General features: G+C 47.9%; 1 long non-coding RNA gene across 1 annotated transcript in view; it reads left to right on the forward strand.

The window, feature by feature from the left end:
• Positions 1–25328, forward strand: part of LOC144167211 (uncharacterized) — a 102959-nt gene that overhangs the window by 67348 nt on the left and 10283 nt on the right. Inside the window, exon 5 of the long non-coding RNA XR_013321888.1 lies at positions 7872–7939. This is a non-coding gene — a long non-coding RNA (uncharacterized LOC144167211). The remainder of the gene's footprint in view (positions 1–7871; positions 7940–25328) is intronic.

Raw genomic sequence — 25328 nt, forward strand, 5'->3', positions numbered from 1 at the left:
GCATTGCCGGCATTCTTGCGGCCTTAATGGCTGAGGCCTTCACTTTCTTGGCGTTGAACGTTGCCTTGCGATTGACGGCGTTGTTATTTTGCAGCTTCTTGTCTGCTCCTCGCTGGCGGTTTCTCAACAGGCGGTCTCCCGCGAGTTTCCAGCCGGCGTCTTCGTGAAATTCTTCGGGAGAAATTTCTTCGCCCATCACTTCAACACACATCTTGGCATCCGAGCTTCTTGTCGGAGTGGACGACTCCATCTCCGAGATGAGCGACAGCCGCCGGGGCCGGCGCTCGCGCAGCACGTGCAGCGACTGCACCTAGCTTCGGCGCTGCACGCCGAGGCTTAGCAGCCGGTCGCACGGCGTTGACACGAAAAGTTCGATAAGAAGGCGAAAAATCACTTGCCTTCGATGATTTTGGTGTCTGTCGATGCCGCTCCACTTTAGGAACACATTGGTGAAGAGGAAACTTCGGTGTTGGCTAATTAACACTGCGAGATAACTCATTAATAACGGAGCCGATGTGAACACACCCGTTCGCCTGAGCGACCGCAGCGCCCTCCGTGAAGCATGAGATGGAGCTCTTTCGTGAATACGTTCTTTAAGTTTTCACGACATTACTCCAACTGCGAACTAGCAGCAGTAGCAGAAGAGTAGGGAGTGAGACTAGTCTGTAAAAGTGCATCAAGAAGCCCTAAAAGAGACGAAGCACAGATCAAGGGGAGATTGCGGGACTGGCCTGCCTTTCTACAAGTGTCAGCTAGTTCCTTTTTCCGTTTTTTATCCAAGACAAAATCCGTACCACCTGCAAGAACCTTATATACACTTCCTAGCAACAGAAGTGCGTGCCATACGATAAGATTTTTCTGCTATATCTAGTATCATTGTTTGGATATGTTGAAAAAACGCTAAATTTTCTGCTAAAATCCTCCTGAATTACTGAGTAACGCTAGGCGGTGACGGTGCGCGATGCTTCCACCGTGATGACAGGTTTGGGCATGTTAACCCTTCCTACAGGGGAAGAGTTGTCTATATGGAGCATTGTACCATTTTGTTGCCATATTTTATGGCTGAAGAAAGCAAAAGAAAGAGCCGATATTGCTTGCGTAGGCGTTTGGCGCGGAATAATTTCAAACAACGTGCTGGGTTTTTCTTTGTTTTCCGATGGAAACACACTTCTAAAAAAATATTGCCGTTTGATGCCCAAAAAATACTGCACGCCGTATATAGCAGGCCGACAGAAGGATTGAGACCATCTGGAAATATTTAACGTGCGTCGAAATCTCGGAATAAAAGTTTCGATTTTTCGTCTACATCAGGAAAGCGGCAGCTGGGTTCGATGGTCGAACTTGCATCCTTGTCGTCAGCAGCCAACAGCTCCGCCACTGAGCAGCTTTGAGGGTCACACCTGTAAAGTTTTTACTTTCCTGGCGTGGGACATTTGTTAAGCAAATTATGAAATGCAACAAGTGCGCGTATTTCTTTTGTGGACCTTCAACGTTGCGCAATGCAGCAGCCTTCTGGCCTGATTGTCACTATACACAGTTGCAGCGAGGGTAGGGCAAAGTCGATGCTCCATGTCGCTTGCAGGTTTTCGAGAGTTTGCCATTTCGTTTGGTCAGCCTTGCATTTGGCTCGCGCTACAAGTAGTAGCATTTCAGCATTGGTGTGCACAACGACGGAGATGGAGTAGATGGTGTTGTGACTGATCGGAAGGGGAAAGTGCATGAGAAGTTGTGAAGTAGATGGTGTGTGAAAGGAGAAATCCTCGAATGGCGTTGACCGTGAATTATCAACAGCGGAGGATTGAACAGCTTCGTCGTGAACCGGTAACCGTTATTTCGTTTTTCGGTTCAGTTCCGATTCGGGTTCAGCGTGGTTAAAAAATAACGTTTCGGTTTGGGTTCACTTCCGGCAAAAATGCCAGTTAGGTTCCGGTTCGACACCCTGGTCATAATGAGCTTATTTGTATTATACGGCAATTTCCCTGTATAAATGTAGGGGCTTTTCTTTTCTGTCGGCAAAATTCACATTAAAAAAAAAAGTACTGGCATGATATTTTGAAGCAGACGTAGCAATGTCAACACCTTTGTGCGCGTGCGAAGATACTTCCCATGCAGTGTGAAAGAAAACCCCTTGAGATAACACAGTTAAATCAATTTGTTACTTATGCACAGAAAAAAGCGTAACACAGAGCTACTCTTAACATAGACAGCCGAATTCGCTTTTGAGGACTCGGTACAATTACTATACATGTGAGGGCTAGAGTACACTGACTCGCACAGTAACGGGCGCAACTGTCATGTATTGTTTGGGGGATGGCACCTGTCTGGTTACGCAACGTGCGAGGTATGCGCCTATAGTAGTGGTTAGAAGAAATTAAATTACTTATATTTTCAGCAGCCAGTCTAGGCTGTCCAACACAGGCAATATGTCAAGCACGTTTTCACCAGCGGCTTAGGCGAAGATTTATATTACGATGTTTTTCTGGTTATCACCGGTTTTCCTGCATATTTTTCTCACTATTTTACACGTGTTTCCGCCATGGAAGTGGTAACAAGACGTCGCAAATGTGGAGCAAAACGAAGCGAAGCAAGCATACAAACTAATAACGAAGCAAGGGCACACGCGAATGCATTGTGCTTAAGAAAAAGCTCGAGCCTTAAGCTCGTTTCACGCAAACAAAAAATTTACGAACCCCTACCCACAAACATATACGCTGTGTAATTCATCAATGTTGATGGCTAGCCGTAAATGGCATCCCGGTAGGGCTTTGCTCTTGTTGCACACGTTATATCTCTTGCAGCTGGACTTCCGCCAATAAAAAAGAACTAATTTGGTGGTGCTGATAGGCACCCTTACTGTGCCAAATTAGAGAAATCGGCAACTTATGTCACATTTTTACAGAAAATATAAAATTTAACTTGTCTTGAGGTGTTAGTGAACAGAGGTGTGTCTCAGAAGCTATGCTAAATATCAAGGAACACAATGTTTTTTGACACAACTATATTTTTTTTCGGAGACCACTATGAAACGCAGACTGCACACATCTCCGCTGTATGATAGAAAGCGTTGAGAGAAAGTTGGCGTGTTATTACCTTTTCTGCTGTACTTCACGGGAGTGTTCGAGAAGGTCGCTTTAAAGGCGGCTGAACATTAATTGACATGGCACGTGCTGCAAAGACACATTTTCACAGGTTCCAGAATTAATTTCGGTGTATTGTATCTTCATGCTGATGGTAGCGCAACGGCGACACACCATCTAACTTGCGATAGACTTTGAGCAATGTTGGTGACCATAAGGGGCGACACCGTGGACCCCGACCCTCCGCGTTCACGCTGTCCCCAAGCAGTGTAAGGGGTCTTAAACGGACACTGAAGTGATTTGTAAACATTGCGGGATTACTAGCGCAAATTGTAGTTCGGAGTCTGTAGGCATTGTTTCGACCACTCTGGCCGCGTTTACGCGAATTTATTTAGTAGAAAAATCAATTCGAAAATGCTGTCCTCCTCTCTTTACGCTCGCCCATTTTCTGTGGCGTTTTCGTGTGACGTCAGCAGGAGATGAGCTGGAAAATGGCTGCGCTACTGCACGGTTCGCCGACCAGCCGACCTACCGATCGAGTCAGTCGGCCCAGCGTTTCGTCCGCCGGCGGCCGACGTGTCGTCGCTATTCGCTCGCACAATTGAAACTAAGCCACAACACCTTTGTGAATGAAAGAATGTGCCCTTCCTTACTTTGTTAGTTTGTACACTGTGTCAAACTCAGAGTCCGGGTCGCTCCACACAAGCGCTGCACAAGTGCACATGCGACGCTTCGCTGACTTTACGCTAGTAGGAAAATCTAAGGCCAATTGAAGGCGGGAGAAGAGTCAGTGAAGTCAATATAGGTACTAAGAAAATAAAATCAACTGAAACGTTTACCGTACAGCGCAAAACTAGGGAGCAGGAGGCACTTTTTGCGCTGGGTAAACAAGCACAGCGGTCAGCAGCACGACCGCACATCTGCGAACGCTTTTCCGTCAAAGAAATGCAATTGCTAGACGTGAGATATTGTGGAAGTTTGGGGGACACAAACTGCAGAAGTGATATACAACAAATAGTCACATAAAGTACTTAAAATGCTTAAAATAAATAAAAGTGTAAACTGGTCATACAATATAAACCTTATATATCCAAACCGGCCAGCGCCGGCTCGTGGCCTAGTGGTCTGAAGCGCTGGAATTTCTGTTTTGAAAGTCGCATGTTGGAATCCCCGAGGGCACATGTATTTTTTTTTGTAAGTTGATTTTTTCGTATGCGGCCGATGTTTTCTGAATTGAGTTCACCATTTTTGGGCAGTAACCTTGACTGCTCCACGAGCGAGATCGCAGAACGCGCGCATACTGACAATGACGCGCTAGCGAGTTCTCGTTGGCGTGCTGTTGCCACAAGCACCGACTGCTTGCGGGCAGTGGGCCCAGGCCTGAATCAGCACACCCTTGGCCTGGTGCGAACTAGCTTTTTACGAACAGACATGAGTGAGGCAAGCTCCGAATATGCGGGAAAAGCGCATGACATTTGAGAGTCTGCGGTGACGCGGAGGGCGTTCATCCACTGCGTAGGCCTCGTCTAGTGATTTCTACGATTCCAAGCCGCCCTGGGAGGTTTATCTTAGACATTTGACAGCCGACAACACGGCAGAAGCACGGCACGGCGATAACTAAGATATCGAGAATGCCCATCCAACAACGCCATCAGATGTCAAGCATGTTGTTTTACAGAACCGAAACCGAAACCGAAACTTGTTTGATTGCTAACCTTGGGCATCGTCCAATCACGGTGCCCCCCCTACTGACGTCACAGCCTTTAGTTGGTGCGGCCGCCGCAAACCGCGCATAGTAGTTTTTCTTCTTTCGCGCTTTGTAAAATAATTACCGATTTGTCAACCGGATAAACGATGAATAGTGTGTTAATTTGAGCCAGTCTACACAGTGCAAGCAAAAACGGAAGCTTGACAAATTCACTTCAGTGTCCCTTTAAGGTGAAAGAGGAAAGCCTTCGGAGTATTCTCCACGCTCCAGCCATTTCCATTTTCGTGTCTGTATGCGAGGCAGGCATCTCGGAGAACCTTCTTAGTACCGCTGTAGCCCCAGCCGTGTGATTTTCTAGTGTGAAGTATGGTATGCGTGGACACCCCTCGTTGATTAAACACAACTGTTGGGCAAGTTGGTGAAAAATGATTGAAAAACAGACCGCGACTTGGACAACGATACAAATGAAGAACGACGGGACAAGCGCTCATTTGCAACTAACGTTTATTGAAACATGTATCACCAGGAGCATCCACACTGGAATACACTAAACGCTAATCGCCGGACAGTTGATGTACACAATCATGGGGACGTTTCCAAAAATTCAAACTCGGTGGCACGCAAAAGCGCAGATGCGTCGCTCATGCGCTTGTCCTCTTTTTTCTTAATATTAAAGCACCCTCTTAATATAAGAGCACCCTCGCTGCTGTACTCTTACTTCTGCCGAGAATTTGAATCTGCCCAAAAAAGGTGTGTGTTTTTCCGAAGAACTGACAGGCCTCTAGCCTTCGCAATGCGCGGGTAAATGCGCGCACGTATTATTGTTAAGTGAAGAACGTCGCTCGCGTGCCCGGTCATTCACACATCTGCCCGTCTGGCCGATATGGGCCTCCCCCCATGAAAGCGGTATCTCGTACACTACCCCGAGGTAACAAGGCACAAAGTGGTTGGCACGCTTCTTTTTGTAATGTTTTTGTTCATGCTTGCCGTAAGTTTGCGCACACAGGCGGCCAAGTTTTCGTGGAGGACGGTGGTGAAATTGAAGCATTTTCACCCGAACGCCCTGGGGTCACGTTGGCGGTTTGATCTGTATTACTAAACGAAACACCAAAATGAGTCATATACACCGATTTCCTGAGTATTGATGGCACTCTCGTGAGGCATGCCTCTGATGAATCCAGTTTTTAATTCCATTGATAATATCTTGCGCTAGATTATGCATATCGACTTAAAATTATTGCTCGCCAGTGAATAGTGCCACTGAGGTCCCCGACCGCAATGCGGCCAACGCTGCACTTCGAAACTACCTCGATGTAACTTCGGGTACCGCATCAAGCTCTGAAATTTTTAATCAGTAGAAAAATTCAGTGCAAAAAGTACAAAAGGACTGGTATACAGCGGTCGACAGCAAACCACACGCAATAACCCGAAACTCAGCAAGAAAAAACCTAAAAACAGAACAGGACAATACAAGTAACACTTGCCATGCCAAGAATTGGACACGCATGAAACGTATTGTCATCCTTTTAACAGCCCACAAAGAAGAAAGGTCACCAGATGTGTACGCGGGCTTACGGTTTCCCACATCCTGATTGAATACACAGAAAATGGTGCCGATAGAGAGCAGACATTTTCCCGGGCGGAATACTTACCAGATACCATTCAACCCAGGGCACTGCCTCTAAGACGAAGCCGTGTTTTCTTTCCACGCATATTTGCCTATATACACCATATTCTATTTTTAGAAACGGTTTCACATTACCGATAAATGACTCTCAGCGTTTAGCTTTTCATTATATACTTCGATCACCACCCTTAAGTGTTAATTTAGAGTGCAGTGAGCACACGGTTTCAAGCTTTAATATTAACTTCATTATAGTCTGTACATTATTGCTTTTTCGTTCTGTTATCGTTTGTTTGTTCCGAAGCAAAAAAATTGGTCCAATGAAGCTTATTTAATGAAAGATGGACGTATCGTCCTTGCTTAGCCAAAACATTCTTTATAGACAGTACAACTGTCTACCTTTGCTGCGAAGCTACACGCCACATACACAGAAATGTACCCCTACTAGAACTTGGTTTCATGGAGCCGGACAGTGGAAGCATTTACTACAAATGAACAATTAAGCGTTGATATCCATGGTTTTATTTTGCTGAATATTTTTATGACTATTTGATTCTGACTATTTGTTTCTGAAGGCACGACGACAATGAACGCAATTATCCCAGTCTCTTGAAAATTACAGTACTGCTCTTGAAGAAGTTTGCTTGTGGTAGTCATGTGACGGTCCGTCTTCCACTATGCCGAAATCGATACTGAACGAATGGTTCACCTTCACCTACGAATTTCCGTATTCCCTTATTCTGACAATTTTTGTAGCGCTCAAAAGTACATCTGAAAGTTTATTTGCTCTTAGGAAGGATAATATACAACCTTCAAGGTTAGTGTATGTTGGAAATTGCGTCCGGTGTGCGCAGTGGCTGCTACTGTTTTTGCAGTTGTATCCGGCACCACACATGTGTAGCAGGACTCTGTTATGGAGCTTGATCTATATTTTGATGTCTATTTTAATTGTTTTCTGTATTTTGTGGTGAAGCTTGCTTAGATAAGTTTCTTTCGTACGGCAACAATGAACCTATCAAATTCAGTCTCAGGTTGTTCTTATAGGGCTTTCTTTATATTTCTTGGTGTCTCTCATGTGTTTTAAAAATCATGTGACGTACTTTAGAAATACACTGTGTACAATTTAAATGCGAAATGTACCTCAAAAACTATTGGTTTGAAATTTCTTTTGTTTTTGCTCAAGAAACAACAAAGAAAATACCCGTTTATTTGGATTTCTCGTTATAGATTTATGTCGCGGATACACTTTTCAGGATGGCCAACGTATGTGATAGTTTGGCGAAGAGATTGTGTCCAACATATGGAATACTCATTTTAAATACCAAGTATGTCTGCTAAGTGAAACAATAACTAGGAACAATGTTTCTAGTGGTAAGGTTTCTGTAATACCGCAATGCCAGAAGTCTTTGCCTTCGAATGCAGATTTTTCTACGTTATAAACGATTTCTTTTTGTTTGCTTAGGTCTCTAAATATAAGCATCCACAGCAGTCGCCTCTTCAGTGGGTACGTCCTGGACGTGATTTCACTTGGTAAGTGAAAACACACCATTATCTATTATCTCAACAGTCCTGAACAGTCGTGGATTTTAGACCCATAAAAGAATGCATGGTAACTTTGAAAAGTATTTACGTGCTCCGTCTGCTCGTTCAAAAGCGCTGTGGTCGTAATGCTATTTATTTCAGCCAACCCTTGGCCGTCCCCATTTTTATTGTCCTGGAAGGGCATAGAAATTGTTAATTAGGATGCTTTCAATTGATTCATTTAGCCCCATAGCCTAAAGCGCATGCTACCCTGCGATGCATCTTCAAACGTAGGCTAGCCTTCTAGGAGCGAAAAATTTCAGTTTTGGCTTTCTTGCCTGTGGCGGAAATAGCCTCCTTTCGTGAGTGCAAAACGAAATGGTCTCTATCTCCGTGTGAAAACCAATACAAATATGCAATCTCACTGTTCCCAAGAGCACGAAACACCTGTCTCAGCAGCAATGTAACACTTTCTTGTTTCAAAACTGACAGTGGAAGTTACGTACAGAAATAAAAGGTACCAAAGTAAACTCGTGCTTGTAGGGCCCTTCGTGGTAAAGTATCGTTATACTTTGTTTTTCTGACACATATATTAAAGCTTTGTTTTTGGGCATTTTGCCTAAATGCCCAAATCCTTTTACTGAGCGTTTTTTGCTCGCAAGGCACACGACCGATATCGCAGATATTTTTGTAACCTTATTCTGGGCTCGCTACTCCGCAGGAAAGGGTTGCACTGGCCATGGTTAAAAAGATGTGTCATCCGCAAAACAGGGCTTCCAGCTTCAAAAGTATGAATATTATATCATTCGCTGCACGCAGGTGGCCGTGTCCCCCGCGAAACATATTTGTTGTGAAGGACAGGTGCTTCAAGAAAGTGACTTACTTATTGAAGAATGGCCACTGATAATTGTTTCTACCTTAAAAGATATGCCAATTCGGCTCACGCGGATTCAGCATCGGCTGTTACCTCAACAATGAGGCATTTATTAATGCCCTTAACGAAGAAAGTGGGAGCTGTAGGCCGTAATTGAGGTCAAAAATTTGTACAGCGCCATAGTATTGTACCGGCCAAAATACAGGAACGAGCTGGCACCGATGGCGAATATCTAGGTGCGGTCTATCATGGTGCGCTAGATTAGGGCGCTAACCGATGGCGAACGTTAAAAAGCGTCATAACTCCCGAGTTTTTGAAAATGGCTGCATCAGTCGGCACGTGCAGAAAGTCCCGGCGGGAAACGTGAGCAGTGCCTAAGCTGTCGGCACGAGCGCCAGAGCTTTGCCATAATACGCTAGGCACATACGGCAATCGTATCGCGGGCGTTCAAACTTAACCAGGGCAGCGATCTAGAGCAGCAAAGAGCAAGACAACGCCCTACTCATGACCAAAAGAAGTTGTGGATGGTCACGTGTAAAGTTTTAGCTTATAGATGATATCTCTGGAGCTTGTTTTCTGAGCCCTAAGCTGAGCCTAACCTCTGAGCTCAATGTCTTCCCAGCTTGAAAAACGGGTATGATCTGTTTTACCGAGAGTATCTAGAAAAAAGGAACGTGGTAAATGTTCTTCCGTGAACAAACCAAAGCGAGGAATTCGTACGTTCTTTGCAACACTTGGTACAGAATAGTAGCTATCCCTGTTGAGTGAAGTAACACGTACCACTTAGCGGTAGCTAAATCACTTGTGTAAATTCCAGCATAAGTTGCAAGTCCACTGAAAGCTTCCACCACGATGTCGAAGCGTGGATTAGGCTCCACGCTGGCACTATGAGTAGTGAAAAATCAGCCCTCGATGGTCGCAGAATAGTTAGTGTAAAAACCATAACAAATCTAAACAAACAGGTTCAGGAAACTCATTGTAACTATTCGGGATCGCCGATCATACGCCACCCGCAAAATAATATGAACTTAGCACCTCCTTCTGAAATGAAGGAAATAAATGCATACATAAATGTTCTCTAGAGAAACTATAACAAAATTCCCCATCCTTGGGTTTGAAATGGGGATTTTGCGATATGCTTAAGTGCAAACCAGCCTATATAATTATAGGATAATAACAGATGGAATTACGCTGCATTTCAGAACAGTAGAATACAACTAATAATGTAAAGCAGAAACGCTGGGTTGTGTTAATTGGGTAAGGACGAGGATTCGGAGGAGCGGTTCGGGAGAAATTGCGCTTTAACACAGGACGAGGATAACATTGCAGTGAAACCGGCAAGCGCACTAGTCTATGTGGAGGAGAATCCGGTTTTATGAATCGCGAATAACCACCGGAAGGTTTCGAAGGTTCACGAACTTCCTACGACAAGCTGCGGGCTTTCTGACCGCGAAAGAATGTTTATGGTAAAGCCGTTAGTCTCGTATCGGACGCGGTTTTTCGTGCATTTCCGCGTGCAAAATGTATATTTGAGAAGCTGTGGCTTGATAGCAAAGAGAACGAACAATATAGGCTCCGGATAGCCGAGTCTGCCGGACGACCGCAGCTCCAGCTGGGGCAGACCCCGCAATCTGGGTTGATCCAGCCACGCCGACCCCCTTGAGAAGCCGTGAACGCAATTTTGCAGAAGCGCCTGTCATAACGTTATTTCCGTGTATAACTAATGTATACTGCACCAATGCCATGCACAAATGTTATATAGTTGGGGTAAACCTCTAAATCAAACGGGGCGCTTATAGAATGGTGTCGCCTTACTGCCGAGCCGTAGATTGACACAACTTGGAAGACATGTTCAAAGTTTTGTATTCTTCGCAGATTATTCTTCTCTTTTTTTGTGGATACAAATCTGTGGTTACGGGGTCTTCATAAGCCGACACTGAGCGAGCTGATTACATGCTGCTGTGATGTACGAGCAGCTTGTTGCGGCCTTGTTAGCAGGCTGGTTAGCAGGCGGTAAATGCATATAAGTTCGCAGTGAATTTGTTCTGAACGAGGGCTCCGACACAGAGCTATAATAGCGAAATTTCCCACCCAGCGGTTCCGCGCCGCTTCATCTATTATTTCGTGTGCTTATATGGCTGTAATAAATACGTAAAACCGCATATGCGGCGGACAGTTGAGCATTTGACGTTTCGAAATTTTTGGTCAGCTATTGAGATACCATAAAATCATCATCTCTTCCTGCAAAAGACGCTAATAAATTGTTGCCTAATCCTCTGAAAGTCCAAGAAAAATACATTGAAGTCATGCAGCAATAAAACTTCAAATATATAAACGCAGGGTGGAATTTTCGTGTGCGGAGAGTGGGAGAAGGAGAAACTGTGTTTATCCCATTTCTTGCGATTACGGTCACTTCGGACTTGTGAGGGGTGTCCTCAGTGAACGAAAGTTTTTCACGTGACTTTTGCTGCTAAAGCAAAAGCAATCCACCTCTTAACAAGTTCACGCCGCACTTCGCATAGATGTAGAAGATGGGCGTCTACATCGGGGAATGGTACGTTGGCTTGGCTTTCTGCGGCATTTTTGTCGATTCGCACTTGCAGTTGTCCTACACACTGATCGAGATCCTCAAGGGGTATTTCCTGATCCTTGCTGTGCGAAAATTTGTGCCAATTCGTGATACGGACGGACTTTCTCGCTTCATTGAGTGCTCGAATACTTAAGTGGGTCCCAATAATGAAATGATCACTCGTTAGTGTTTCCCGTGTGTTCGTACAGCTACACTTGTAGGCTCCCTTGTACACCGTGGAGTCTGGGTTGGTATCTCTTTCGACAGAGTTGCCTTCCCTGGTGAATTCTTTGGCATCGTTGAGGATCGTATACCCAGAGTTGCATTTCAGCCTTTCCAGTTTCCTTCCCTTGGCGGTAGTTTTCTTGTACCCCCATGCAGGGTGTTGTGCAATAAAGCCCCTAACTATAATGCTGACAGTACCCTTATGCGTACTGTCTCCTAAAAGTTGTTTGAAGTCCGCGTTGTATGCTCTCGGTGGGCTGTACACGTTCGCTAAGTACAGTTCACACCCCTTTTTGCCCGTGCGCATTGGTTGCAGAAGTACTTTGATTGTAATGGCACTGAAGTGCTGTTCATCGTATTCGGTCATTTGCTGTGCAGTGAGGGCTTTGCTGACTAGGGTTGCAACGATCGCTACCTCCACTTGGGTTGTTTGCGGCTCGTATATATTATACCCTGCTATCTTTCGTGAACCCATTGTCTTCTGTAATATTATTATGCCTGGTTTTCGTTGCATTGCTTGTATGTATCTTGTTAGGAGGCCTCTGTTGTTCCTGAAACTCCTGCTGTTCCATTGCCTAATCAGTACTTCATGGTTTGCTGGGTTGGTTGGCGTGCGCATAGTACTGTGGTCAGTCGAATCGTCGCTGCAAGGCTGGTTTCTTCAAGTCCGGCTTGCTTCGGCCAAAAGATCCCCCCCCCCTCGCCTCAAAGCCCTGAACTCCGAAATGCGCTAAGTTCACGAAGAGGAAGCGCGAACCAGACCTTTGCTTTTTGGTTATTGTTAGTGTATGAAAAGCGTGCATGTGGAAAGCGGGCAAAGACGCCGGAAAATAGGTTTGGCACTTGCCCCCTCCTTAGTGCCGTCAGTTTGCTGGAGACACGTTGTAAGGGGGGAATGGGGTGGTAGCGGCCTGGAAGGTTACGGCAGTGTAGCCCAAATATAGCAACATAGCCAAAAGCAAAACTTCGACACCAACTAGAACCGAAAGTAGCCCAATGTGGCTAGTAATAGCCCACTCTGGTAACCCTGCACACCATGACGAAACCGTTGGCTGTTAGAGGTAGCAATCTTTGATTTAAAACATTCAGAAAAAAAAGGAGACCCGCGATGACCCGAGCACTCTCTCTCAACGTGCCCTCACTCTTTCTGTCTACAACACATCCTAAGCGACGTACCCTTGCTTCTGTGAAGTGAGGCACGTTTTTACGTGTTTTTGGAACCGGAGGGCGAGTCCATCTTCAGGCTGATCAGAAGCGATGCTCGGTCTACCATAACTACCAGTGCTGCAGACGGAGCTTTGTGGGCCTATCTGTTAGAGTGCTGTGTCATGCTTCAAGAGAGAAGGAAATTATAAGTGCAGATCACTTTAGGGGCTCGCCTTGTCGTCGTAGCTCGCTCGCTCGACCCAAGTAGAGCCACACGGCTTTCCCTCGTAGCAGCTGTCGCCGCGGCGTAACCCAGAGGCTTCGAAAGCCAAGCGGTTTATATAGTCATAAGTGTTAAAAACTCTTAAACCGCTGGCCCTTGCCAAACGTCTCCCCGTTGTTTAGCGGAAAGAAAACTCTAGGTACATTTGAGGCAAAATACACCTCATTAACCGGGTAGGAACGCTCGTTAAGTTGAGTATTACGCTAGTAAGTGAAAAAAAGTGGCAGTGCAACGCCGGCACGTGCGGGAGGAAAAGCAAGCACAAAAAGAACAGAACTTCCACTGGCGCAGTTTCCGACATGAAGCGCGAGCAGGGCGCAGGCGGGAAATTTTATTTGTATTGGGTGGTAGCACTGAGCGGATAACGGCGCTACAGCCCATTATGGCGAATCACTGCTCTGCACTTCCGACAGCTTTCACATTGAGTGGAACGGCTTGAATTTTTTATGCTGTTGCGGTTAGAAGCCACATTGCCACTTTTGTTAAGGTGTTACGTCTACGTTTTTTCTTCAGGGTGTTCTTTTTGCAGGCTGTTAGTTCTTTGGAGGTAATAATCGTTGGGGTTAACGCGCACATCCTAAAGCAGGTCCGTCTATCTGAAACAACAGTCAGCAGAAGAATTTAGTGCAGGCGAAGAAAATGCCCACTCTAATTTGGTGTTCGGATGGCGTGGTGTGGGTGGCAGTGGTTTAAAAAAGCCTTCTCGTAAGAGCAGATTCTGAGCTCGTCATTGCTTCGATTACTTGAACACTCAGGCGAACGTCCAGTTTGGTGAAAGGTAAAATCGTAAGTTTTTGTGTTGTAAAATGCTGTCTCTGTATGTGAGCTTTACCCCTTAATTTTATGTCTTTACTCCTGATGGGAGCGTGGTGTTTAATTTGTTTTTGTACGTGGTAGAACATTTACTTTTTATTGAAAAATTCACTGGGTTTCTTTCTCTTTCCTCGTGAATCATGTTTATGGAGTATCGTGCAGCGTTCGGGCCAAATTTAGCGTTATTTCCTTGTCGAACACATTTGTCAGGACACTATAGATACGTTTTTAGGGTTCTTCGTTCTTTGAGGCGTAACTACCTCGGAATATTTTTGTATGCAGTTTTGATGACCGAACAAAAGCCTCAGAAAGTGTTTGTACGTGTGTCCCATATCTTAAGGAGTGTTTTTCGCACTGCAATTAGGTAAGCTCTTAACTGACCCTGAACACGTTTTTCTCCCGGTAACACAGAAAGGAAACATTGTTTTGGTTTTCCCGTTTTTCATTGTCATTTGGGTGGTGGGGCTGTTGTATCATACTGCAGCGACGTAGACGACAAATTTCTTTGAATTCACCTGTTAGGGGAACACTGCATAAATTTCTATCGTGCGAAAATTGTATCGTTGTGAGGCCGCGTGTTAAGCAGGCGGGAATGCGACTCGGGGAGGCAGGTCGACGAAAAGTAACGCCATGTCATGAGGACGAGACAAAAACATATTCTGATGCGGAAACAAAAACACATAGACTAGGGATCTGTACGGCAACAAACTGCAGTACAGGCGCAATGCGAAGCAAAAAAAAAACATAAGTCCGATTACGAGTTCAATGCGGGGAAAAGAAACGACGCGCTCACGTCATGGCCCGTTCCATGCTGTGACGGCGTGAAGTCGATGGACCGTCGAAGAGTCGCCTCGAATTCCAGTGTCGATCGTGTTGCGGGCCCAAAGACGTGTCGAAGCGGGCGAAGGCGTTTCCCCGTGGCGACGGTGTACACCGGGAGACGGGAGAGCTGCGGTGGCCGCAGCTTGGAACACACGACTTTCACCCGCGTGCCTGGCCAGCCTAGGCCTCGTCCCCGAACTTCGGCACGGAACGCAAACGGGAACAGGCACCCCGAGTGGCAGCAGCGGGACCTCCGAAATAGCTAGCTCCTGAGACAGTTCTCGGTGCTCTGCGTAAACACGCCCTTGACTCGATCCGGAACCACCTCTGGAGCGCAATTTTCGCCCCCGTCCTGCAGCGCTGCGTGGCCGCTAGCTCCGCAGGCACACACACCCCTCTCGTGCTTCTCGCCCCGCCTTTCTGTGGTCTTCCTCTTTCTCTTCTTCTAACCTCGGTTGATCGCCGTCATCTGCTAGCATGTTTTTTTCCGGAGCACGGGGATGTCAGTCATCACATTCGTGCACAAATTGTTCAAGATACTTGTTTAAGTAGGTTGGATGCTCATTTGCGCGTTAAAATAAAAAAAGAAAAGGGAAACGTACTCACGCGCACCGCGCTTGTTGCTTCGGGGGCCGTCCATTCTTTGCCGGTGCGCATCCGCCTTGAAGCGTGCTTTGGCCATGGTTTTCTTAGCTATGCGACATGTTCGCACGTATCGCAGTTTGGAGGTTGAGAAAGAGAAAAGGGAGCCGTGCCGTTGTTATAAATTGTCGTAGTAGGGGATGTCCCACGGTCCTCCAACGGTGGCAAGGTTCAGGTTCGTTGACAGATTCCCAGAGAACGTCGTGCGAGTTGCCGTGAAAGTGTTCGCCTAAATAGTCACGGCAGAAATTTTAAGTCACTGCCAAAACAAGCCCCAAGCGCTACTGAAATTTTTCTAGTCGCGGGGTGTGTATTCGCCGCTACTAAACACTAATCACGACTCCTGATAACCAGCAACGCTAGCAGCGCTAGTAGGGGCTACTGGGGTGGCCAGGTGGCATACGTAGGCAGTGACATATGATTAGGAGACGTGAATACGGGCGAAAATGTGTGTATCATGTGAATAAAATCGTGATACGTTGGGAGTTGTTGCACATTTAAACAACGCGCATATATGCGTGCTCCGCATGCACACGCTATTGAATGTCCAGTTCATTTTTGCGATATCATCCGCGGCTGGCGCTGCAGAGCGCTGCTGGTAGCGAGACTTGGCCCACATGCAGGACCATACTGAGGCTGATGTGCCTCGGAATAAAAGAACACAACAAAGTAGCCAAGAAGAAAATTACACCGCACGGCTGCATAAAGGGCTACTGAAGTGGTTTTAGAATGGGGTAAAAATATATGTTTTGCAATAATACATTGGTTAGTTCATGTCTGTAATTTGGTTGTCATTTCTAGCTTGGGGACAGCGGTATTCGTCGGTAAAGTTGACTCTACGCTCTGCCCAATGTCTACTCCCGCATTGCCGGAAGAGCAAGATACCGAGAGGCAGCGACCGGAAGTAGCATCATATTCGGAAGACGGCCAGCGATGTTCACTGCCGCTTCGCTATTTCCCATTCTTGTGGGCGAAGTTCCTAATTAAACAGGCGTGTAATCTAAACCTTATTAATCTTTATTATCTTGAGTTGTCTGCTCGCGTATTTTTGTGCCCATATGCTATTGTGTTTTTAGGTAATTTACTGAAACGAGTCCTAGATCTATAGATTGCCTTCCTGAGCTCCCGTATCTTCAATAGTAATGCCGGCTGTCTCGATGCTACTTGCACGTAGCAACAGGACCAAAAACGAAGGTGCCCTGAATTTCTGATCCATTAATACGGGGGGTTTCGAAAAATTAGGGACCACAACGCTCTGGGTTCCACTAAAGTCTTGCTCATTTTCTGGAATGTTGTGGGCTACTATGATAGCCTAGCTAAGTGTATAGATTTCGCGCGTCGTTAGCAAAAAAAAAAAAAAGAATTAGGCTGGAAACATTGCACGAAGCGGTTCTGCACGCGGAACGAAACGACTCACCATCTCTGCCTGGCCGCACGGGGTACGAAGCAACACGAATTAGCGCAGGCCGAGGCAGCTGGAACTCGCTAGTATGATACATTAAAATAAAAAAAAGCTTTACATGCAAGAAAGAGGGTAATAGTGAGGTGAAAACTTGTGTTAGGAATTGTAATTCCTTATGCTAAAAAAAGCGATGGTCCAAGCCGTGAAACTTGCCGAAACGGCGGCTGGACCGGCGCGGGTCCAGGACCGAGGTAGCAACCCTCGTCGGCGGTCTCTGTAATCAAACCAGTCGCAGAAAAGGTAAACATACGGGAGGATAGACTATAGTGAGGTGAGAAATTATTCGTGGAATTCTCATCCAAGGTGATTTTGAAAGCGCTGGCTAAATATGTACCCCGATGCTGCGCCTCGCCGAACCGCCGCGGAGGTTCGACCCCGAAGCAGCAGAGAACGCGAAGAAAGACCGAAAAATGGAGCGACCTGCGCGAGAGAATGAACGCTGTGCCGACCGGTAAAACGGCATTCGCCCTGAAAATACTGTCACCATGCGAGAAAGGGGGTGACAGTGTGGTAAAAAACTGTGTTAGGTTTTGTCATTCGCAATCGCAGTGATAGCAGCTGCCAAACATTTTCCTGGATGCTCACCCTAAAGTTCCCAACATCTGAGCAGCACAAACCGGCTGTTAGCTGTTGGGAAAACCCGCCGCGGTGGCTCAGTGGCTAAGGCGTTGCGCTGCTGAGCACGAGGTCGCGGGTTCGATTCCCGGCCGCGGCGGCCGCTTTTCTGATGGAGGCGAAAAGCAAAAACGCCCGTGTGTACGAGATTTCGGCGCACGATAAAGATCCCCAGGTGGTCAAAATTAATCCGGAGCCCTCCACTTCGGCGCGCCTCATCGCCTGCGTTGCGTCGGCGCGTTAAACCCCTCAATCAATCAATCAGCTGTTGGGAAAGGCACTTTTCTCGCCGCGCGCGAGTGTGTTGCGTTTGGGCTCCCCTAACTTTTGCAAGGCTCCCCACGCTCGGTTCCACTATTGGCGGTGACATGTTTGAGTGGCGCCCCCTGGTTCTGACGTCGGCTTAGGGACTCGCGCCGCTGTCGTGTGCTACTGTCCGCTTGTGAGGGGCAGCAGTGCTCATGCTAGAAATCTCCCGCTTTGATGCTTTAGAGCATTAAAAAGAGTATTTCTAGTACATAATTTATTTTTTCCAGCTGCAACCCCTCCCCCCCCCCTCCCCAAGTATGCAACGCATGATGACAAAGAGAACAATTTTCTTTAGAGCATCGGTGAGAAGATCGCGTGTAAATCGTCCTTTCTAGCTTATAGAGCTTTTCAATAAGTATTCAAAATGCGCAGACTTCCCTTGAGTATTTTAGATGCTCTTATAAAGACTCAAGAGTCTCATGCTTCGCGCCAAGCTGCGGGCCCCTACCGCGCATCACACAACAGGAGCTAAAGCGGCAGTCTTTTATTTCTCTCGTTGTTGTTGAGTTGTATCAGATAAATGTTTTTTTCTGGGCCCAACGCATTATTTTTCTGCACCGTCACAAACGTATGTTAGTAGGTGTGAGGATGCTTGGGGGGCTTCCAAAGATCTTGCAGATATTTTCTTCAGGGTGCACGGCATGCATCTCCTTCTTCACACATTGTCTTTTGTTATGGCTGCGTGCAAAAAGGTGCATATCCGCAGCGTGCGCTGTTTATTCACATGCAAATACAAGAAGAAGGTTTGTGCTACGCCACCACGATCGCGCCCCAGACAGCGTTGTCTGCAGTACTTGAAGGCGGCTTTGTGCTTCGAATTCCTATCGCAACCATCCTTATCATACCGAACTGACCCTGAACCTGAACAATTATGACATGATTGCTGTGTTGAAGGCTAGATGTACTCGCTAGTGCACGCAATGAATAGTATATGCGCATAGAATACAAGAAATTCTAACCCATGGATATTTCTAGGTAGCTATTTTTTGTTTTCCAGCCCTCCCACGCATAAAGAACAAATCCTGGTCTATTCGGGATGCGTTCTATGAATTGAAGAAAATTACTCGCACTCTCTTGTCCTGGACTAATTAGCTCGATTTTTGTGTTAAATAAAGTTTTTCCAACTTCACTCCTCCTTTTGACTGCAGTTCTCCTGCAACGCATATCTGAATATGAAGAAGATGTGGCTGTGGAAAATGTACCGAAATATCTCGTCAAGTGTGAGCAAACATAGTGTTGCTGTACCTTTACCGTAGCTGTGACTCGTTTTGCTCAATAAATCACGTGCTGCTTGAGCCTTTGCTGAAAATTTCCTTTCTCCCCGACATAGCTTCGGTCGCAGTCTAGCAGGGAATCCTATAGACAACGCCTTGGAACTTTTCCTCTGTTAGCTTGTCCTTCACGTTCACCAGGGAGTGCCGTAACTTTTGAGTTGGCACATGCGCTACCTGTACACTGCAGGGGCCCAGAACACCCGCCAATTCCTCGCTAATTCCTGGAACAAAGGGTATCGGAGCACGACGATTGGGACGCGTTTTGCCGGACAGCGCCGGACGTTCTAGCTGACGTTCCACGGAGGGCACAAATGAGTCAGGGTAGCCACTTGCAGAAAGGTCCCGATGCACGGGCTGTATGTGGGCGGCGACATCTTCCGGTTTCTTGCAAACCCTTTTTGCACGGCTTACAAGCGAGGTGATTACAGACCGCTTGTGCGAGGCAGGGTTCATAGACCTAAAGGGGTCCTGAAATACCTTCCGCCGATGCATGGATGTACATGTAACCAAATAAGGCAATGTATTAGCATTCTCCTCCCGCAAGAATTTTGTTAAAGCGATGAGTATTATCTGAGAAATCGTAAATAAAAAACCGCGCATTATCGTCGCGCCGCGTTTCCTCCTCCTTTCAACTTACTCTCCGCTGTTGACGGCACGCCAGCCTTCCCTCCCGTGATGCTGCGCTCCTCGGCGGTGACGTACTTCCGCTATCGCGCTGCTCATACTGCCGTCTGCTACGGGCAAGCTTTGTTGACACCATGAATCCCTCACTCCGCTCAAGGCTGGAAAAGCGAACACAAAATCTGGCCGCATTTGTGCGGCGGCCTGGCCTTGCCCTTTCGCGGTGTGCGTTGCTGCAGGGCAGGACGTGACTTTTAATCGGCGGCGAACTCGCAGCCGCTCGGGAAGGATCGTGCGCTCGGTCCCTCATGTCCCTCATGCACCGCGCACTGTTTATCCAAAAAGCGCCGTATCAGATGTGGCCCAGCTGGTGCCGGGTCTTATTTGGCGGTGGTGGTAATTCCTGCTGGCGGCATGTGAAACAGAGATTTTAAACCGATACAGAACCCGTGCACAAAACGCTTCAATCATGTGACCAGTTCATCTTGGGGCGACGCGTGGTGGAGAGCGGCAACGTTGGCAAAACATGCTCCGGCGCGGCTCTGAGCTTTCTAGCGCTTGAGCGAGCGCCATTTCTTTGACAATCTCAAAAATCGGTTGCCTTGGCAACAAGGCACAAACCGCCCCAGAAGTCAGTTACGGTTGCGTGATCCCGATTCAGCTCGGGGCCCCACCTCGCGACATTTGGGCACTGCAGGCGTACCACTCACTCCCATTGGGAAGTGTGAGATGCGTTTGGCATTACAGGAGGCCATGGTGTGTGTGTTGTGGACGCCTTTAAATTGTTTCGCGATGAAATGCGACGTTGTGCTTCTGCGGGTGGATAGTGCTTCCCATGGTCTGGATTATCTTTCTCGAGCGACGTACGACTCAACCTCGCATGTGGTATGTACAGTGTGCGTGGCTAAAAGCCATCTCGGCTTGCGCGCCAGAGTTAAGTGACTTGCTGTTCGTCCCCGCAACCGCGCGCGAGGTGAGTGCCAAATTCACGACGGGTAGGAGGAGGCAACCCATCGTCTGTCAATCGCGGTTCAGACTTGCAACGCATGTTGTGACGTTGTGTTCGTTCGGAACGCATCTCTAGATTTTTTTGAAGTGGAATAAAATGTATCCGTCAAACCCGGGCATTCGGCTCAGGGCGTTCTCTGCGATTGCACGAAAGAAGTGCCACGGGGCTTCAACGCTTTCTTTATGAGACGTACTCAGGTAAGAGAATATCCATGTCGTGTAATGCCTGTGTTGCATTCAATACGAACGGTTAAGCGTTTGTTTACGCTTGTTTCGTTTGCCGTAAAATGTCCAAGCACTCCGACAATCCGCTGGCAGATCAGCCGGCGAGCCGACGCTGAGCAGACGACTCATCTCTTTGCCGGAAGTGCGTGCAAAAGCCGCCCAATAGCAGGCTGTCTAGCTCATGACAAACATCTGGGAATCGATGATGTAGACATGTGAAGATGGCGGCGTCCAAAAACAAGAACAAAAGGGTGAGAAAAAAGCGACAAACTTTGCAACAAAAGTGTGAGCTTTCCGCTGTGCGTAAAAGAGTAATACTTGGCCCAGATGTCCTTGAAGACCCAATCTAACGATTGCGCTACTTCATTTAGTGTGCTCAAAACGCCTTTCAGGGCCCCTTTAAAATGCAGGTAGCGACCCGTATGGGTGCTCTTTCTGCACACGCTGAACGTCAAGGATTTTCTTTCGCACTTTACCAGGACGCCCAGGAACGGAAGCTCGCCGTGCTGCTCCTCCTCTACGGTAAACCTGATTGCGTCATCCATGCTGTTCTGGTGCGCTGTGAATGCAGTCAGTGCATCCTCTTTGATCACGCTGAAGCAATCGTCTACGTAACGTAGGAAGGTTTTGGGCGCCGGACGGAACGAATTCAGTGCACGTTGCTCAAGCGACTTCATCGTAAGATTTGCTGTTGTGACTGACACGGCTGCGCCCATCGCTGTTCCGTGTGCCTGCTTGTAGAACGTGCGCTCGAAAGTGAAGTACGTGTTCTCGAGGTAGAACCTCAGGAGCCGCCGCCAATCCGGGACTTCAATAGGCGTGCGCTCTGGCAGAGTTGTGTCTCTTTCGAGGTCTGCGAGGCATGCGTCAACTGCCAAGTCCGTTGGTATACTCGTGAACAAGGACTGCACGTCAAAAGACACCAGAATTTCACCATCTTCCAGGGCGATGCCCCACCTTGTCTATGAAGTCTCCACAGTGAAGGAGGGAGCACGCGATGCAGGTACAAGTGGACGCAGCACGCGATGCAGGTACCCGGACAGCTTTTGGAGGGGGGAGCGAGTGTTCTCCGCAAAGGGGCGCATTGGTACTTCTGGCCTATGGATCTTGGGTAATCCGTAAAGGGCCGGGGCAGAACCGTTATGACACAGCAGGCGGTAGTAGAGGGACTTGTCGTGTGGCAATACGAAACGAAATACGTCAGAGAGGAGCTTTTGAAAATCCCGTTGCAGCTTCGGTGTAGGGTCCTTCTCGAGGCGTTCGTACGGGCTGCTGTCTGAAAGTGGAGCCATCATATTGGACAATCGAAAATATTCGGGAAAGAGAAGAATCGCACCTCACGGCTTTATCTTGAACCCCTGACAATCCAGGCCACTGATCACACACTTAATCGGAATGACGGCAACGTCCCACACGTGTACGCACGTTGATTACATCACATCGTGAAGCAAACATAACCGGATCACTTTCGCGCCCACTTTTCATTGTGAACAAGCCATCCGTATTTGAGCTAAAACGTGTTTTTTGGGTTTTAAACATTCTTGGTCAGTGCCAGTTTTTGTTCGGAATTCGGTCCGAGAGCGATCTGCTGCTCCGCCGTCACAAAGCGACCAAAAGCGACGGCCGGCTCATCGCTTTGCGACGTGGCGCAACGTCGCGCGACGAGGATAATCGCCAGTGGGAACGTGCATTAAGCCGCCACGGATGCGCGTTCACCGTCAATATGCCGCAATGCCAAGTATAACTAGGAGGCGGTGTCTTAACCTTCAAGCCAGCGCACGGGCTAATTCCGGTGCTAATGCCATATTCTCCCCTGGTGAGCGCGAGGAAACATTATTGCGTTGTTATTGCCACAGCAACGCCGTCGCCTTGTTGGCCTTAGAGGCGGTTTACGTCTCATGGCAACAATGCGAAGGGGCGCAGCTTGCGTGGGGGAGAGGTGATCTTTTCACTCTCTCATTCCGCTGTGACTCACCGGTCGCGGTTTTCACCCCCCCCCCCCCGCTTACCCCCGATTCCCACCCGGCAACCGCCTCTCCGCTGCCTCCACTGAGCCAGCTCCGCTGCTACTGGCGGGCAGCCAGTGCAGCTACGCTGCCCGCATACGCCGCCTGTACAGTAACGACGTCAGCTCGTTTATCACTTGAACACTTTATTCGCCTTACGTCTGCGAACGCGATGTACGCAGAGAAACACTGTTGTGCAAAATAACACAGACAAGGCAGTCTGTCATCAAGCATAGTTCACGCACGACACAAGTCCTATCCTTCAGCATTCAGACTTCTGCGATTCATCCTGGTGTTCTTGGCGTCCCTTTTGCAGCGCCATAATGTTCAAGAGAGCACACACGCGAGAAATCTTCCGCTACACGAGACGCGCGTCGGCCTCGCCATGGGGCAGCCGCAGCAGTGGTGACATTTTTCCCGCTCGCGCGCTGCAAGTCGCGCAGGGCAGAAGAGGTGTGTTTCCTCAGGACCGCTACCTGTAGGAACGCAATAATAGAACCGGAACTAGAAAGGTAATTTCGGCCTGTTTAAGTGTTCTCTACGCTGACCGCCGCGGAGTGACCTGGCACCAGCACTTTCGGGCGACGCGGCGGCCGGCACCCGAATCGCTGCTGCCTGCGAATATGAGTCGACGCAGGCCGCTGGACGGACCTTGTTGCCGCCTGCGCGAATGTAAAAAAAATCGCGCCAATCCACCCCGTGAATGTGGTTGGAAAGCAAAGCTGTAAACGGCACTCATAACGATTACCCATGCTACGTCACTTAAATTCACTCACATCGCTCTACAAATAGTAAAACCAGAGAGAAGTGAAATTCACCTACCCACACCATTTATTACTTCAAAGAGATATTCTTGGTAAGGTTAAATCAATGCACGATGCATGAACGGTGTTTGGTTGAGTTGTATAGGTGTAGCGGAAGAGTGGAAACTTTTTTTTATAAAATTAAAGTCAGCTCCAACCCGGTGTTAGACGACCTGACTTCTCCGTATCTGCGCCGCGGACGCAGGCGACAAGATTAGCGGCAGAGAAGCAGAAAGAGGAGCAAGAAATACTTCTGTTCAGATTTCTGAACTGCCCAGAGTGCAGCCCTGGGGAGTGATTCCTTCTTCTGTGGGGCCCATATGCAGTCCACGCGGCCTGTGTTCTGGCCACCCGCTGAAGCTGGGTAGGTAGAGAGGGCCTGGACAGCAGCATCTCCCATTGCTCTTGTTGGGTAGTTGACGGAAAGAGAGGAGGGTGCTCAGGGCTAAAGTCACACACCCCGATTATGGGGCGGAGTGTTCCTACTTCTAAGAAAAATTTACATTCAGCGTTGTAGCGATTCGGATGCATTAAGTGAAGACGCGTAGGCTGTGGGAAGGGGCGCGGATTGTATGAGCCGTAGGGTAGTTTGTCGTTCTCTGGAAAGGTCAGGGTAAGGCGAAGGTACGGTCTGTCTCAGAAGGCGATATAGCTGGGTTATCTCCCTGAACGTGACAAGCGGGTGACTGTCCTCGTGCAGCTCCATAGCATGGCAGGTAAACGCGCAGGCTTGTTGGGTGGGCGTATTTGTTGCCCTCCATTTAGGCATGATGAGGTGTCCAGATGAGCTGCATGGAACCGTTTGGGGAGTGGTTTTTTTAGCACGCGCAGTGCAAGTCTGGAAACCGAACCCGACTGGTAATTCCAGTAGGCTTGCTGGGAATCGGCGACTACCCTCCAAACCCCTGGTTGCGTGAGAGCCAAGGTGATGGCTGCCTCTTTTGCTGCCATCATTTCTTGGGTCCTAAGCGAGGTACACGCGAGGAGGTTGGTTCTGGAGGTAGCCACGATGATGGCGTATTGCTGCCCTCGATGTTTGGAGGCGTCTGTGTAGATAACTGCATGATCCCCACCGAGGGTGGTGTTTAGCGCTTGAGCCCGTGCTTTTCGGTTACCCTCGTCAAGTGAGGAGTTCATATTTCTAAGCAAAGGGAGCATCTTTAGTTTTAGTCGCCAAGAGTCTGGGAGTACGTCAAGCGGAGTGACATTCTGGGCTGCCCAGCCAATCTGCTGAAGCATGCGGTTACCCACCGCAGTTCTGAGTCGGACCTTCTCGTTAGAAAGGTGGCATTCTATCAACTCTTCCACCGTGTTGTGGAGCTCCATGCTAAGCAGCCTCTGTGTGGACGCACTCATGAGAAGACCAATGGCCTGCTCGACCGCCTTTCTAATCATCATATAAAGCATCGCTATGTCTTCCTTGTCGAGAAGAAGACAGCGGGTTGACGTAAGTGACTCTCGAGAGGACAAAAGCTTCAATTATTCGAAAGGTACCGGATTTCTTTATTCCTCGATTCTTGGTGGCAACTCGCCTGATCATGTGTATGATTTGATTAATGCTGTTTTTGAGGCGCTGCAAGGAGACGCCACTCTTGGTGTTAGCATCGAGATGTAGGCACGGGATCTTGATGCTGGGGCTTGTAGTGATGGCCTGGCCATTAAAGAGTATTTGAATGTATTCCTTGATTTGGCGTGCGGGCG

This window comes from Haemaphysalis longicornis, unplaced genomic scaffold (assembly GCF_048455015.1).
Source record: "Haemaphysalis longicornis isolate Haplotype H1 unplaced genomic scaffold, Haemaphysalis longicornis Haplotype H1 scaffold_2, whole genome shotgun sequence".
Taxonomy (NCBI): Eukaryota; Metazoa; Arthropoda; class Arachnida; order Ixodida; family Ixodidae; genus Haemaphysalis; species Haemaphysalis longicornis.